The 13,750-nt window shown below is 37.9% G+C and overlaps 1 protein-coding gene across 5 annotated transcripts in view; it reads left to right on the plus strand.

The window, feature by feature from the left end:
- Window positions 1-13,750, plus strand: part of ARHGAP24 (Rho GTPase activating protein 24) — an 865,538-nt gene that overhangs the window by 663,691 nt on the left and 188,097 nt on the right. The window contains exon 1 of one of the 5 annotated variants that reach the window (XM_066387193.1): window positions 5,768-5,972. The exons of the other annotated variants lie outside the window; for them this stretch is intronic. The gene's annotated coding sequence lies outside the window, so the exon portion shown is untranslated. Of the gene's footprint in view, window positions 1-5,767; window positions 5,973-13,750 lie in introns of those variants that run through there. 5 annotated transcript variants of the gene reach the window in all.

Raw genomic sequence — 13,750 nt, forward strand, 5'->3', positions numbered from 1 at the left:
CATATGGATGTATCTTAAGATATATTAGAAACTTTGAATCTGATGTTTTTAAAGATTTTATCCTCAAGGATTCACTTGATAGAAAACAGGAGGCCCTGGCTAGTTGGCTCAGTGGTAGAGCATTGGTGTATGGACATCTTGGGTTTGATTCCCAGTCAGGGCCCACAGGAGAAGTGACCATCTGCTTCTCCACCCCTCTCCCTTCTCTCTCTCTTTCTTCGTTCCCCACAGCCATGGCTCAGTTGCAGCAAGTTGTCCCTAAGTGCTGAGGATGGCTCCAAGGCCTTGCCTCAGGCACTAAAAAAGCTCAGTTTCTGAGCAACAGAGCAACGGCAACAGCCCCAAATGGATTCCAGTCAGAGCACATGCAGGAATTTCTCACTCTGCCTCCCTGTTTCCCACTTAAGGGATGAAAAAAAGAAAAAGAAAGAAAGAAAGAAAAAGAAAGAAAGAAGAAAGGAAGGAAGGAAGGAAGGAAGGAAGGAAGGAAGGAAGGAAGGAAGGAAGAAAGAAAAGAAAGAAAGAAAGAAAGAAAGAAAGAAAGAAAGAAAGAAAGAAAGAAAGAAAGAAAGAAAGAAAGAAAGAAAGAAAAAGAAAGAAAGAAAGAAAGAAAGAAAGAAAGAAAGAAAGAAAGAAAGAAAGAAAGAAAGAAAGAAAGAAAAAGAAAGAAAGAAAGAAAGAAAAAGAAAGAAAGAAAGGGAGCACCCATGTTCCCATGTGTCCCAGGCTTCCAAAAAGAGCTCTTGCTGAAGGAATCTGAGTGAACACAAGTCGAGTCTATGATCATCAGGCTCCGGATGCCAGGTGGCTGAGAGCCCTTTTTGTAAATTACCTGGCTATAACACCCTTTCATGTTGTAAGGGGTGACAATTATACTGTGAAACTATATTTTTACAAAAAATTCAAATATCTCCAGTGATCTTGAGTGTACATTTGAAAATAACTTTAAATGCCCAGAAACCTTTCTCTCTGCATTCACAAGGGATGACCTTCTGGTTCCCCTCCCCCCTTATTTATACCACTAAGTATTTCTTTTCCTTAAACCCCTTGAATGTATTTAGGAGAGCTTTCAGGAAAACCAAGACAGTGGTTCTTCATCTAGTAAAGTAGAAAGGCTGTTAACAGATCTTGTTGCATACAAAAAAAATACTTGCCATTAAGTAAAAACAAAATTATGTTTTAAAATATAGTACTTTATAACTGTTCAAGACGTATTCATGATTTTAACTACATATAGATTGAGACTTCACATATGTACCCTTAGGCATCCACACTAACATTTGAAATACAAAAAGCTTACACATTTCAGGCTACTCTAAATTTTTCTCTACATACGTTCAATGTTTTAACAGTATTGGCTTTCCACGGCATATATATGTCATCATGGGAACTTGTTTCTAGGGCCTATGAAAAGGAATCAAACTGAAGGGAGTGGCAAGGAAAAATGTGTTAGAAAAACACGTTTTCTCATTAGATTACAAAGTAGAAACAACTTTATGCTATTCATCCAGGAACCCAGTTCCGCCCCAAGTGGGAAAATTCAAAGGACTTCAGGCCAGACCTCCTTGAATTTCTGTGTGAAGGTAGACACTGGCCCTAGGTCACATCAAGAAGATATCATCATTGGGCAAGATACAAGATTCAAATAGAAAACCAATGCATCATGTTTACTTCTCCACTGGACCACTGAAGTTAACCCCTGCTTTTCTTGTGCTTTCTTCTTCATACGTATAAACTTCAACATAAGTTTTTATTTTTTTTTCAATACATGTTTGCAAAATGAGGATCTTAAAGTCCAATAGAGGAAATGAAGAGTCTGAGGCAGAGAAAGGGAGGAGGCCTTGTGCTCTTATTTTCTGCTGTGGAATTTCATTTGGGCAAACATTAGCCGAAGTGTTTAGAAAACAAAATACCTTAATGAGATGGAGTAGTAATTTGAAGAAAGTGCCAAAAAATATTTTTTCATTTTTATCATTCCTGACTTGAGATATAATTGAAAACTTAGTGCAGTAGTGTCTAATTTTAAAAAATTACTATTGTTTGTGCATCCTTTCTTCATTCAGGAATAAAACGATTTTGGGAATGAGGATGTGGCTCTTTCAGTTTGCTATAGGTCAGGTATGCCTTTACAGGCTTCATGATAGATGAACTCTTTTTTTATTTTACTTGCTTTTCAGTTAAATATAATGCCCCTAGAACAAGTGGGTTGTAATGGGAGTCAAAATGTATATTTAAGCAAAAGGAGCAATGAATTGCACACCAAACAGCTGAAGGCCCCTCACCCTATTTTATGAGCATTAATTGGTTATTTAGGATACTGCCAGTCACAGTTGAACTTGAAAAATTGAGAGGAAAATATCGGTATTTATTCTGTTTATCCACTACTTATTTTAGCTTATTACTAACTTAGACAATAGTCCAGTTATATATCTCTTTTTAATGAAAATTTCTGAAACAAACTGATTCTTTCTGCAAGACTTCCAAATTTATAGATTTCTTTTTAAGGCTCAATTTGGGTAGGAGGAGAAGGCTGGTTTTATGAAGGAATTTTGGACAGTGCACTTTGTAGTTGGGAAAGTTAAAAGCAGAGGCAAGAAGATATAACCAGAGGGTAGTATTCCCTGAAAAGATTGCAAAAAGATGGAAAAAGAAGACCAACTGCAGAAATAGAAGATTTGGGATAAATTTGACTGATGGCTTGCACATATAATTTCAAGGTTTCTCTTACAGCTGGGAATGCCACTTGAAAGGGGGAGAGCAGAAACATATACCATGTAGGGCTGCAGTCAGTCTCTGCCTCCAGCTTTTCAATAAAACTGGTAGGAAGAACCTGGCATTTTATTAATATCTTCAGACCCAAGAGACTGAAAATTACGACTCCTACCCTGTACTCCAAAATACAGCTGAAAAAATGTCTTCTCTGCTACATTTAAGGGGAAATGCTCTCTTCTTCACGGGCATTGCCAAAGATCTGGTAAGTTAAACAAATTGAAATAAAATAATGCATTAGGCATATGTTGAAACACATTTTTTCTATAGCGTATTCTGCTATAGAAAAATATTTTTGAATTCACTTCATCAATTTAAAGACAGGCAGAATAAAATTTTAAAAAATTATTGGCATGTAGTAACAAATCTTTTTCTGTATCTTGAAATGACTTCATTGTTTATAAAAATCAAAGTTCTTTTTTTCTTTAATTTCTACACTCTTAATAAAAGTTAACATGTCTAGTAAATACCCTCAAGAAGATTCCTTGGTACTTGCATTCTTGCCTTTCCTACCCCCACTAAACCAAACTTAATCTCATTTTTTTCTTTCTTTTTAAAAAAATTTATTTATTTATTTATTTTTTTACAGGGACAGAGAGAGAGTCAGAGAGAGATGAAATGCATCAATCATCAGTTTTTTTGTTGTGACACCTTAGTTGTTCATTGATTGCTTTCTCATATGTGCCTTGACTGCGGGCCTTCAGCAGACCTAGTAACCCCTTGCTCGAGCCAGCGACCTTGGGTCCAAGCTGATGAGCTTTTTGCTCAAATCAGATGAGCCCGCACTCAAGCTGGCGACCTCGGGGTCTCGAACCTGGGTCCTCCACATCCCAGTCCGACGCTCTATCCACTGCGCCACCGCCTGGTCAGGCTCTTTCTTTTTTATAATTGAATTTACTGGGGTGACACTGGTTAACATAATTATACAGGTTTCAGGTGCCCAATTCTACAACACATCTCTGTGCACCATACTGTGTGTTTACCTCCCTCAAGTCAAGTCTTCATCCACCACCATTTTTCTCTCCTATACCTCCTACATTATTTTCTTTCTGAGAAAGTCTGAATATGGGATTCTAGGCTATGCTGACCTTGATTTAGTTCAAGCTCTACCACAAAGTGGTAACAGTGTGCAGGCTGATTATTCTCACTTGTGAAATGGAAATAATTACAGCTACCCTGGTCGGGTTACTGTGTGGGTTAACTAAGTAATATCTAGGAACTTCCCAGCCCTGTGTGTCTTATGAGATGGGTGCTAACATTGTTAGTTCCTTTTCTGTTCCCCACTGGTCTCCCTTCTCTTGGTCCCCACCCTTACCCACTCTAAATAACCTAATCTCTAAATAATATATACATAATTGTAGGAATATTAGTATGATGCCCAGAAGCTTTGTTACTGAATTAACTCAGCAGTGAATTTGGCATTGCATTCCCAACCTTTCTCCTTCATTAATCCCTTTGGAGAAGCCCCTCAAACACAGTAGTACTGCCGGACACCAGGCAAACTGTGAAACCAGACAAACATGTGAATGTTTTTTTATCAGGGTTTCAGCTGGTCTGGTTTTGCCTCAAAGACCAAATGGAGCTCATGTTGCTCACAATTAACTGACTCAGGCCATGTGCTCGCTGCCATCAAGATCCGCCACAAGGAGGACAGCAGTTCAGTAAAATCTTGAACTCTATTTATAGCCCACTTGAAACAAACACTTTGTTGTGAAGCCCAAGAAGTCCTTTGGAGAACACAGAAAGTAATTCACTAGTCCCAGTACTAACTAGGATAATCGAAGGGTGAAAAATACAGTGCGTACATTTTTTTTCGGCATTCTACAATTTACAAAGTACTGTCTCCTGTATGTTGTCCCATTTCACCTCATACTGACCCGGAAGCTAGACAAAACATACACTAGTAACAAATCCCATGTTATAGATTACAAAATTGATACTAGAAGGTTAGGTAAATTACTCAAGTCACCTAGCTGGTGAACAGTGTGGTTGGAGGAGGGGAGAGAAAACTGGCTGAAGAGTTAGAATAATTTTCTGTTAAAACTATTGACCTAAACAAGAATAAATAGTAGCATACCTATAAGAAAAAAATACAGCTAAGAGAAAAAATGTTTTGTAATGTACTTGCAAGCTTAATAATTTTGCTTCTCCACTTCTGATAGGAAAACCAAAATATGGGAAATAAAAACGTAGAGAGAGTCTACAGGGAAACATTTATAAACCTGTTTGTATCTGTCTATAACACATACATGCAGAATGATTATATCTGAGGCAAGAAATGTCTTCTTGAAAGCTATCCAAATTTTGCAGAAGTCAAGACTAATCTTTAAAGAGATGCTAGGAATTTATTTTTATGAGAAACTTTAATTGATTCTTTCAGTCATCTCTGAAATAAAAATGTCTTTACTGTATTTTTAATATAAAGGGTGTTTGCATAAGTCTAGTATGTACACAAAAAGCAAGACCTTATTAATACAAATTACTTTATGAACCAAAACTAGTTTTGCTCTTGATTTTGGCAAATACTCAATTTTCTAAGACACTTCTTTATGCCTTGTTACCTGGAAAGGGTTAGCAAAAACTTTATGGCTTAAGAAGGATGTCTGAGAGATTAGAATAGCTACATAGACGTCTGTGTGCAGGCCGTGTGTGTGTGTGTGTGTGTGTGTGTGTGTGTGTGTGTGTGTGTGTGTGTGTGTGTAAGAGAGAGAGAGAGAGAGAGAGAGAGGGAGAGAGGGAAAGGGAGACAGATTATCGTTTAAAGAGTGCCGCTGGGTTAGCAGATTGGCTTAGTGCCATTTAGGGATTCTCATATTTACCACTTCTCTGACTATTGTCGCAGCTCTAATTTATGGAGTTCAGAATGTCTTGAAAGGCAAGGTGTCTGGAGCTTAGGGTCTTTTCTTGATGATCCTCCCTCTTCCTCTTCCTCGTACACTTCTTTTGCCAGTGTTCACCTTGTGGTGACCTTGCAGGACTCAGCATTTTTACCTGAGCTCAGTAGCTGGGGAGAGGGCAGTGGTTTTCATTCCTGGGTGATGGAGTCATGGCAGAAACTGCAGCAAACCAACAGAGGGTAGGACCCGAGCCTGCTTGGCTCGAATGTGCTTTAAGCAGCTCAGGACAGAGCAGCTGCTCCGTCTCCCAGCTTGCAAGTGCAGTCTGCATTTGTCACTGACCACTGGATTGTGTGTTTGTGCAAGGTGAGAACTGGGTGCTTTGTTGTTAATTTGGAGACAAATTGCCAGGTATTGCTGTTGATTGTGTTTGATCGTTTGAGGATATTTGTATCACCACAAATTCAGGTCCTAGACTGTGTGTGGTTTTATTTATGCCCTTGTTTTCTGACATGATCTATGCAGCTCTGCACGGTATCGAGTTGTGGCAGTGGATTGGACATAACGCTCTTCTTAAACTGAATTGTGATCAGTTTGGTGCTGTTTTCTCAGATTCTTTCATTAATTGCTGCTGCCAAATGATAAAGCTGTTCATATACAGAATCTCAACGCTGATCTGAAAGCATATGGAAACTGCTTTAGATGTAAAACTGAATTGCAAGATTTTTGTAGTACTTGCTGTCATAGATTATTTGCTTCACCCACATTTTAGTGGTTGAAACTTTGGAGAGAGTGGAGTGTATTAGGTTCTGATCTGATGATGAAAGTAACATGGGAGTTTTCAGTGTTTTTGCTTGTCTAATAAGAACTTCTGCTTGGCCATTAGTGTGTGTGTGTGTGTGTGTGTGTGTACCAAAAGAAAACCAAACAGTATTACAGTATGTTTTGATATAGTACTTATAATTACTTGATCAGCTTCTAAAGCTTTGTTATTAACATATTTGAATTTAGAACATCACAATTTGTGCACACAAGAATAGTACAACTACTGTGTGCACTAGCTCTGTGGGGACATAGAGTGTGCACTCATGATCAGTATAGTAAGAATCCAAAACGTGCTCTGGGTAAACTGACAGGTCTTAATCTTGCAACAGTTTGTGTGTTAGCTACTTAACTAAACCTACACAAAATATACGAGATATATTGCACTGTTGAATCTAAATAAATATAAAGGAGATTTGTTTTCATGTAACACATGTCTAAAAAAAGGGAAACATGAGTATTTGGTATTGTACAAATGGGGTAAGAAAAAGTTCAAAAAGCTATCAAATTTTAAATAGACAGAAAAAATCAAGAATAATTATGATGGAATACCAAAAAATCCTTCAGTTGTTCAAGTTTTATGTCTAATGAAAGAACAATAGCATATTTAAGAAAATTCAGACTTGGCAGAAATGGAGCCAAGAGCAAAGTTCTTACTGGAACTCATTGTCAACCCGCAGAATGTACTTGTCTGTCTTAAGTTGAATTCTGCTGCTGAGATTGATAAAATTAGAATTAAAAGAAAAATGTCAGTTTAAAAGTTTCATTTATAACTGGTCTCTATTGGGTAGATTTTGAAAACAAATGAAGTAAAATAAATCATATTCAAATGCAGTGAACTTTGAAATTGCTCAAAACACTTACCAACTTACATACACTATAAAAGTCATTTGTCCTACTTAAAATTATGTCAGCTTAAAAAAAAGGTCTAAAAGTCTGTACTAGAATGTCACCTGTTGCTACATACACATGGATTGCTATGTTCCTGGAACACCCTTTTTATGGTTTCTTGCTCTCAGACTCTGTTAGAACACTGTGGAATGGTGAGCAGAAAATACGTGACCCCAACACTGTCCTGTTTTCTTTGCAAGTTAAGAACAGCAATAGTTTTATTTGACAGAAATGGAACTTGACGTGCACAAAGAATTGATGATTGGCGTTTTTATATAGAAACCTGGGTTACCTTGGTTTTTCTGCTGCCATGGACTAAAATTTGGCTACTTCTTTATAAGGGTGTAGCATGACTTTATCACCATGACTGAAATGATGTTATGGAGGGCCTCTTAACATTGTTTTATAAACACAAGAGTAGCCTCTTCTCTATGATGTTTGCGGTCCAGTGTGGTGTCCCTTCATATTCATGACTACCTTCCATGCAAAAAGACTAGAAATTTAGTCATCTATTTGATAAATCATATCCTTGTGTACAGCCAAGAAAAGCCTTGAATTGTGTCTGCATGTTTTCTTTAGATAACTAGCTTACTGCCACATGCAAAGAGGTTTAAAAAGGTTTAGAGATTATAGGTACTGACCTCAAAGCACATGCCACTCTGTCCAATCACATTAACTTCTGGGCAATTAACTTCTCCTAGATAAAGAAAAAGATTAACCTTTATTTGGGTATTTGATAAGTATCTATAACTTTTTTCAAAGCTTTAATTTCTTAACACATTGTGTTCTCACTCCCTCTTTTCCTTCTTTCAGCTTTATACTTTATTCTAGACTTTCAAATTCCTAAGTCCCCAATTACTGAACCTTTTTTTATTTAGACCTACATTTAATCTCTTCACCCTGGTCAAGAAAGCAATTATGATTTGTCTCCTGAAACTAGGGAAAGACTCACCTCCCCTGAGATCAAGCAATCACTGCCCCCTCTGTGAGCAGAAAATTGGGGTTGATAAATAGCTACCAGGCAGGGAATGATCCTGTCTACCACACCTAGCATTCCTGCTATGCATGCCTTCTTGTATCTAGTTTCTAACTAGGCTTGGAAACCTTTATCAACAATTGTTTGCACATACTGACATAGTTACACTTTCACAAAAAAAATGGATAACTTGAGATTAAATGTGATGGTAGTATATAGGGTTGGCTTAAAGCAGTATCAACAGTTTTTATGTTTCTTTACCTTAGTTAGCATTAAGGTAATTAAGTTCTATTTTGCTGACTAACTCCTCCCAAAGGAATGTAGATTCAGATGGAGAAATGAGCACTCATACAACTTTTGACTGTTACTTCCGGATTTCATAAAGTAGGCCTGGGTTATCTGGGGACAAGAAACATGAAAGGCAGGGTGTGTGAAAGGACTACTCCTCTGGTGGAATGTCCCTTAAAGGCCAGTCACTGAGCTCCATAGTGGACCACTGAGCTGTGAGAACTCGGGAGTTGCAGGAGGAGCAGATGGCAGCAGGAGATATTGCATTAAAGACAGAGACTAAAAACAGTTTCTACAGATCTGCTGAGTGGGCCGCCTCATTTGTCTGGGATTCAGTGTGTCTTCAAAGGACATGGAACTGTAGAGTCTGGTTGCTAGGGGCTGGGCCCAGATTATGACTGCCTGTTGTCCTTGGCCACCACAGGAAGTGCTTACCAAAGCACTGATCTCAAATACTTCTTTTTAAAACCAATACAATTACTGTTTTTAAACCCTTAATTTATTTCTACTAAGGCTAACTTCAATCTGATCCCAACATCTACCCAGGTTCTCCCCAATACCCCCTACCACACACAACAAATAGTTTTTAAAAATACTAATATTGAATTAAACTCTTTACATTTTAATAGCCAAATGATTGTCATCAATATGTCATTTAAATAATTACTTCAAGACAATAGAATTATGCCTGGCCAGTGGTGGCGTAGTTGATAGAGTGTTGGCCTGGGACATTGAGATCCCGGTTTCAGAACCCTGAGGTTGCTGGCTTGAGCATGAGCTCATTGTCTTGATCCCATGATTGCTAGCGTAAGCCCAAAGGTCAATGGCTTGAAACCCAAGGTCTTTGGCTTGAGCCCAAGGTCGCTGCCTTGATCAAGGGGTCCCTGGCTCAGTTGGAGTCTCCTGGTCAAAGCACATATGAGAAGCAATCAAGGAACAACTAAAGTGCCGCAACTACAAGTTGTTGCTCCTCATATATTTCTATTGGCCAAGAAACCATCAACAGGCGATAGTTGTAAAGTTTTATAGTATAGACATAGTGGTTCTTATGGGAATGGTCAAGAGTTCTACTCCAACATATCAAAATCAATAAAAAGATACTTTTATATGCTCTCTTCTGATAAAATATTTTAACAATCAGCATACTTTCACTATTTTGATATAGAGTATAAAACTAACTGGAGGCTGTTCCATCTCTAACTCATATTCTCTCATAGAATGACTTTCACATGACTGACACCTCCTTTAAGAATATATCAATATGTTAATAGGGATTATTTTGTACCTATAAGAAGTATCTCCTTTTATTTGTAAGTTTATGTAAGAATTATGTTTTAAATGTATGTTTTATATTATTCGTATATAGTGAGAACAACAGAAAATGGAGATGATGACCATTGAAAAAGTAGTTTGTTACTCACAGTTCCCAAGAAGAGGGGGCAGATCATATCACAATAGGACCACATGGGGAATCACCATGGTTGGTCAGAGAGAAGGAACAACTAACTGTTCCTTGCAAAGGAACAGGCAAGGAAGGGTAAGCAGATTTAGAATTGGCCAGCTTAAAATATTTGAGCAGGCTTTAGGACCTTATGGGCTGTCTCTGGTTTTCTGGGTACCTGACCTTGAGGTGTATGAGAGCAGATGGCAAGTAGCCCAGCGTGTGAGAGCCAGAAAAAGGATAGTTGGGATATGGGATGATTTCTTTATTTGTGTATGAAAGGCATGCTCCTAGTTGAGTCTTTACTATCTTTAGGGATTGGCTAGCCCTGGGAAGCCCAGCTCCTCCAGGGTCAGCAAGACCCAAGATGTCAAAGCATCAGAAATGCAGAAAATAGAAAGTCATGACTAATATAAATTAACACACCCAAACAAGAATAGACTACTTAGCATCATTTTGCCAAGTGTGGCATTCACCTGGTAAGTCCACAATAGACAACAATTTTTTGTCACCAAATGTACTATTTTGACTCAGGTAGCCCTTCTGCTAAACTCCAGAAAGGCTTTTGTTTCAATTGTTTTTGATTTTTAAATTCAATGCTTTAGAACATTTCAAAGGGTTGAAAATCATTGAATCCTCTTTGTTGAATAATAGATACATTTTACTTGTCCCTCACTGCTGTGTGTTATTTGATTTAGAGACTAATAATAAATGCTTCCACATTAGGGCTTGTGTAAAACCCTTATTTAGATTAGAATTATTAAAAGAATTTTCTCTTTGGACATTCGCCTTTGGTTGGAAGCACTTTCTGGCATTAGTTAATAAATAATCGTTAAATGAACAAATAAATGATTAAATCAACCTAACTCATTGGCACAATTTTCTTCACATTCCTTATGGGTCTTTTATACTGTTTCTATTCAGGTTTTCTTTTTAAAGAAATTCAGAAAAAAAGAGTAAAATATGTTGACTATTTTGCTCAAACAAAAGCAAATCTCCTGTTGTTTAAAATTATTCATAAACAGCCACATTTATAAGCAAACAAAGTGTGGCAAGGAACATGCATATATTGAGTAGTAATTCAGTTGAAGCCTAATGAGCAAAACTGTCATTCATAACGTCCCTATCCTTCGAGTCAGAAGTGATATATAGAGGGACCAAAGAACTTTTAACAGCTGAATAGAGTAATTAATTTATGAAATTAGAATATATGAGCATGTGTTGAAAATAATCCATAATCAGAGAAGAGGAAACCTCAGAAATATGATGCTTTTCCTTTTCTCCTTTTTATTTTTAGACTTTTAGGAAAGGAGAAAGCATATATATGGTCTTTCAGTGAAAATGGTATTTTTAGCTCTCTGTTTTTCGTTTCTACACTTTATTAAAGTTTCCCATAGGAATTTAGTATGTAGTAAGTCTGAAACTTTGAAAAAGTAGGGGAAGGATGTTGAAGTGGACAATAGATATTGATACAACTAGACCTCCTTTTGAGGGGAAAAAAATGTTTAGCCCTTATACCAAAATAAATTCTAAAGGAGTCAAAAATTTCTATGTAAAAGATGAAACTATATGCATGTTAGAGGAAGGCTTTGGTGTGCTAACTGGCACAAAGTGGATGCTGGACCCACCATATCACAAGGCGGTCCTGAGCAGGAAGGGAAATGGCATCCTGCTGTCGTCTGAGGGGTCCCTAGGCTTGGTGGGAATCACAGCAGTTACCGTGGCAGAAGAGAGGTGGCAAAGTGGTCTTTCCTTGAGGTGAAGGGATTAAGAAGTAAAAATGGTAGTTATAAAATTGTCACAGGGATGTAAAATATAGCATAGAGAATGTAGTTGATAATATTGTAATATGTGCAGTGCCAGGTGGGCACTGGAAATGTCAGGGGGAACACTTTGTAAAGTATGTGATTGTCTAAACCCTATGCTGTACACCTGAACCAAATATAAAATAATATTGAAGTAAACTAACTGAAAAATTAAAAAAAAAAAAAACTAAATAAAAAAAAGCCCTAGCCGGCTAGCTCAGTGGTAGAGCATTGCCCTGGCATGTGGAAGTCCCGGGTTTGATTCCCAACCAGGGCACACAGGAGAAGTGCCCATTTGCTTCTCCACCCTTCCATCTCTCCTTTCTCTCTGTCTCTCTCTTCCCCTCCTGCCTCCAAGGCTCCATTGGAGCAAAGTTGACCCATGCACTGGGGATGGCTCCATGGCCTCTGCATCAGGCACAAGAACGGCTCTGGTTGTATCGGAGCAACACCCCAGGTGGGCAGAACATCGCCCCCTGGTGGTCATGCTGGGTAGAACCCAGCAGGATTCCATGCATGAATCTGTCTGTCTGCTTCCCCCTTCTCACTTCAGAGAAATAAAAAATAAAAAAAATAGAGGTATTTTTTTCCATATTACCTATCCCAGCATGCTCTATTTGTTTCAGATACCTAAGCTCCTGAGGTGAAGGCAAGCAAAGAAGGCATAAATGTCAATCACTAATTTTATTTTTAATTCAAAGCTAATGCTTTGTGTTTCATTCCAAGGCCAAACAAATGTCAGATAAAAACTGTAGATTGCTTTCTTGCTCTTAACTCTCCCAATTCCTCAATCTGACACTTGATTGAGCCCTCCAGGTGGCATCACTCTCTGGTACCTGCAGGTTTCTGATCTGTGATTTCCATCCATGTCACAAGGGAAGGATTCGCTGTCAGCTGTGCACTGGTCCTTCAAAATTGTTACCAGACTCAATTGAACTGATTCGAGATGCTCTCAAGGGGTGTGCTTGGTGGGAACTGGAAGGTTTCAGCTGGAAGGGTTTCAGCAGGAGGATTTCTTTAGGGTCTGTGGATTCTTCCCTCTTTTGACTTCCTATTCCTCTAGTTAATTTCTTTATCCCAGAATTCCTTTCCTCCCATGACCTCTCAGACTGCCTCACACCATCCTCTGACCTGGATGAAAGAAACACTTATGTCATTCACGCCAGGACTCTCAGACTGGCAGGTTGTTTGGAGCAATGTGCAATGTTCCTAGCAACAGATTAGGGCAAATCCACAGCACGTCAAAGCCTGCAGGCATTGAAAAATCACAGAGGACTACCTAGTTATATTTAGAATTTCTGCTTTGTGGATTTGGATTAACTAAGAAACCCAGAAAGGGTTTTAAGCATTTTTTGGTTTATTTTTAATAGAAACTTGGAAGGTATAACCAGTTTCTAAAACAGTAGTGATGAACTTAGGGCGCTGAGAATGAACACCAAATGTGTCTATGCTAAAATTTGAAATTAGGGTATATAAAGTTCACCGGCAGTCACAGGTAGATGATATTATCAAGACTATTTTATATTCATTAAGAACAAAGGCACTGAGGTCAGCTAGACCTGTTTGGAAATCCATGACATGAATAAATTGTTTAACTTTGGGAGTTATTTAATCTTATAAAGCCTCAGTTTTTACATCTGTAATATTATCACAAATCACATATTTTGAGGTTAATATGATAAAATATGTATATGAGCCTGTCCATAGTAGAAGGTATAATCAAAAAGTTAATCAGAATAGGTTGTGAATAGAAATATTTTAGCAAATAAGATTGTCATAATTTTGTGGACAAAAGAGTGAGCTTTTTTTCTACATCAGGCAAAAATATATAAAGTTGGAGAAAGTTTTCAGACAGAATAAGGAAAAGAAATGAGAGATAAACTAGGGTAAATCTATCATAGAAGAGAGATCTAATTATCAT

The sequence above is a fragment of the Saccopteryx leptura genome, chromosome 5 (assembly GCF_036850995.1).
Source record: "Saccopteryx leptura isolate mSacLep1 chromosome 5, mSacLep1_pri_phased_curated, whole genome shotgun sequence".
In the NCBI taxonomy this organism is placed as follows: domain Eukaryota; kingdom Metazoa; phylum Chordata; class Mammalia; order Chiroptera; family Emballonuridae; genus Saccopteryx; species Saccopteryx leptura.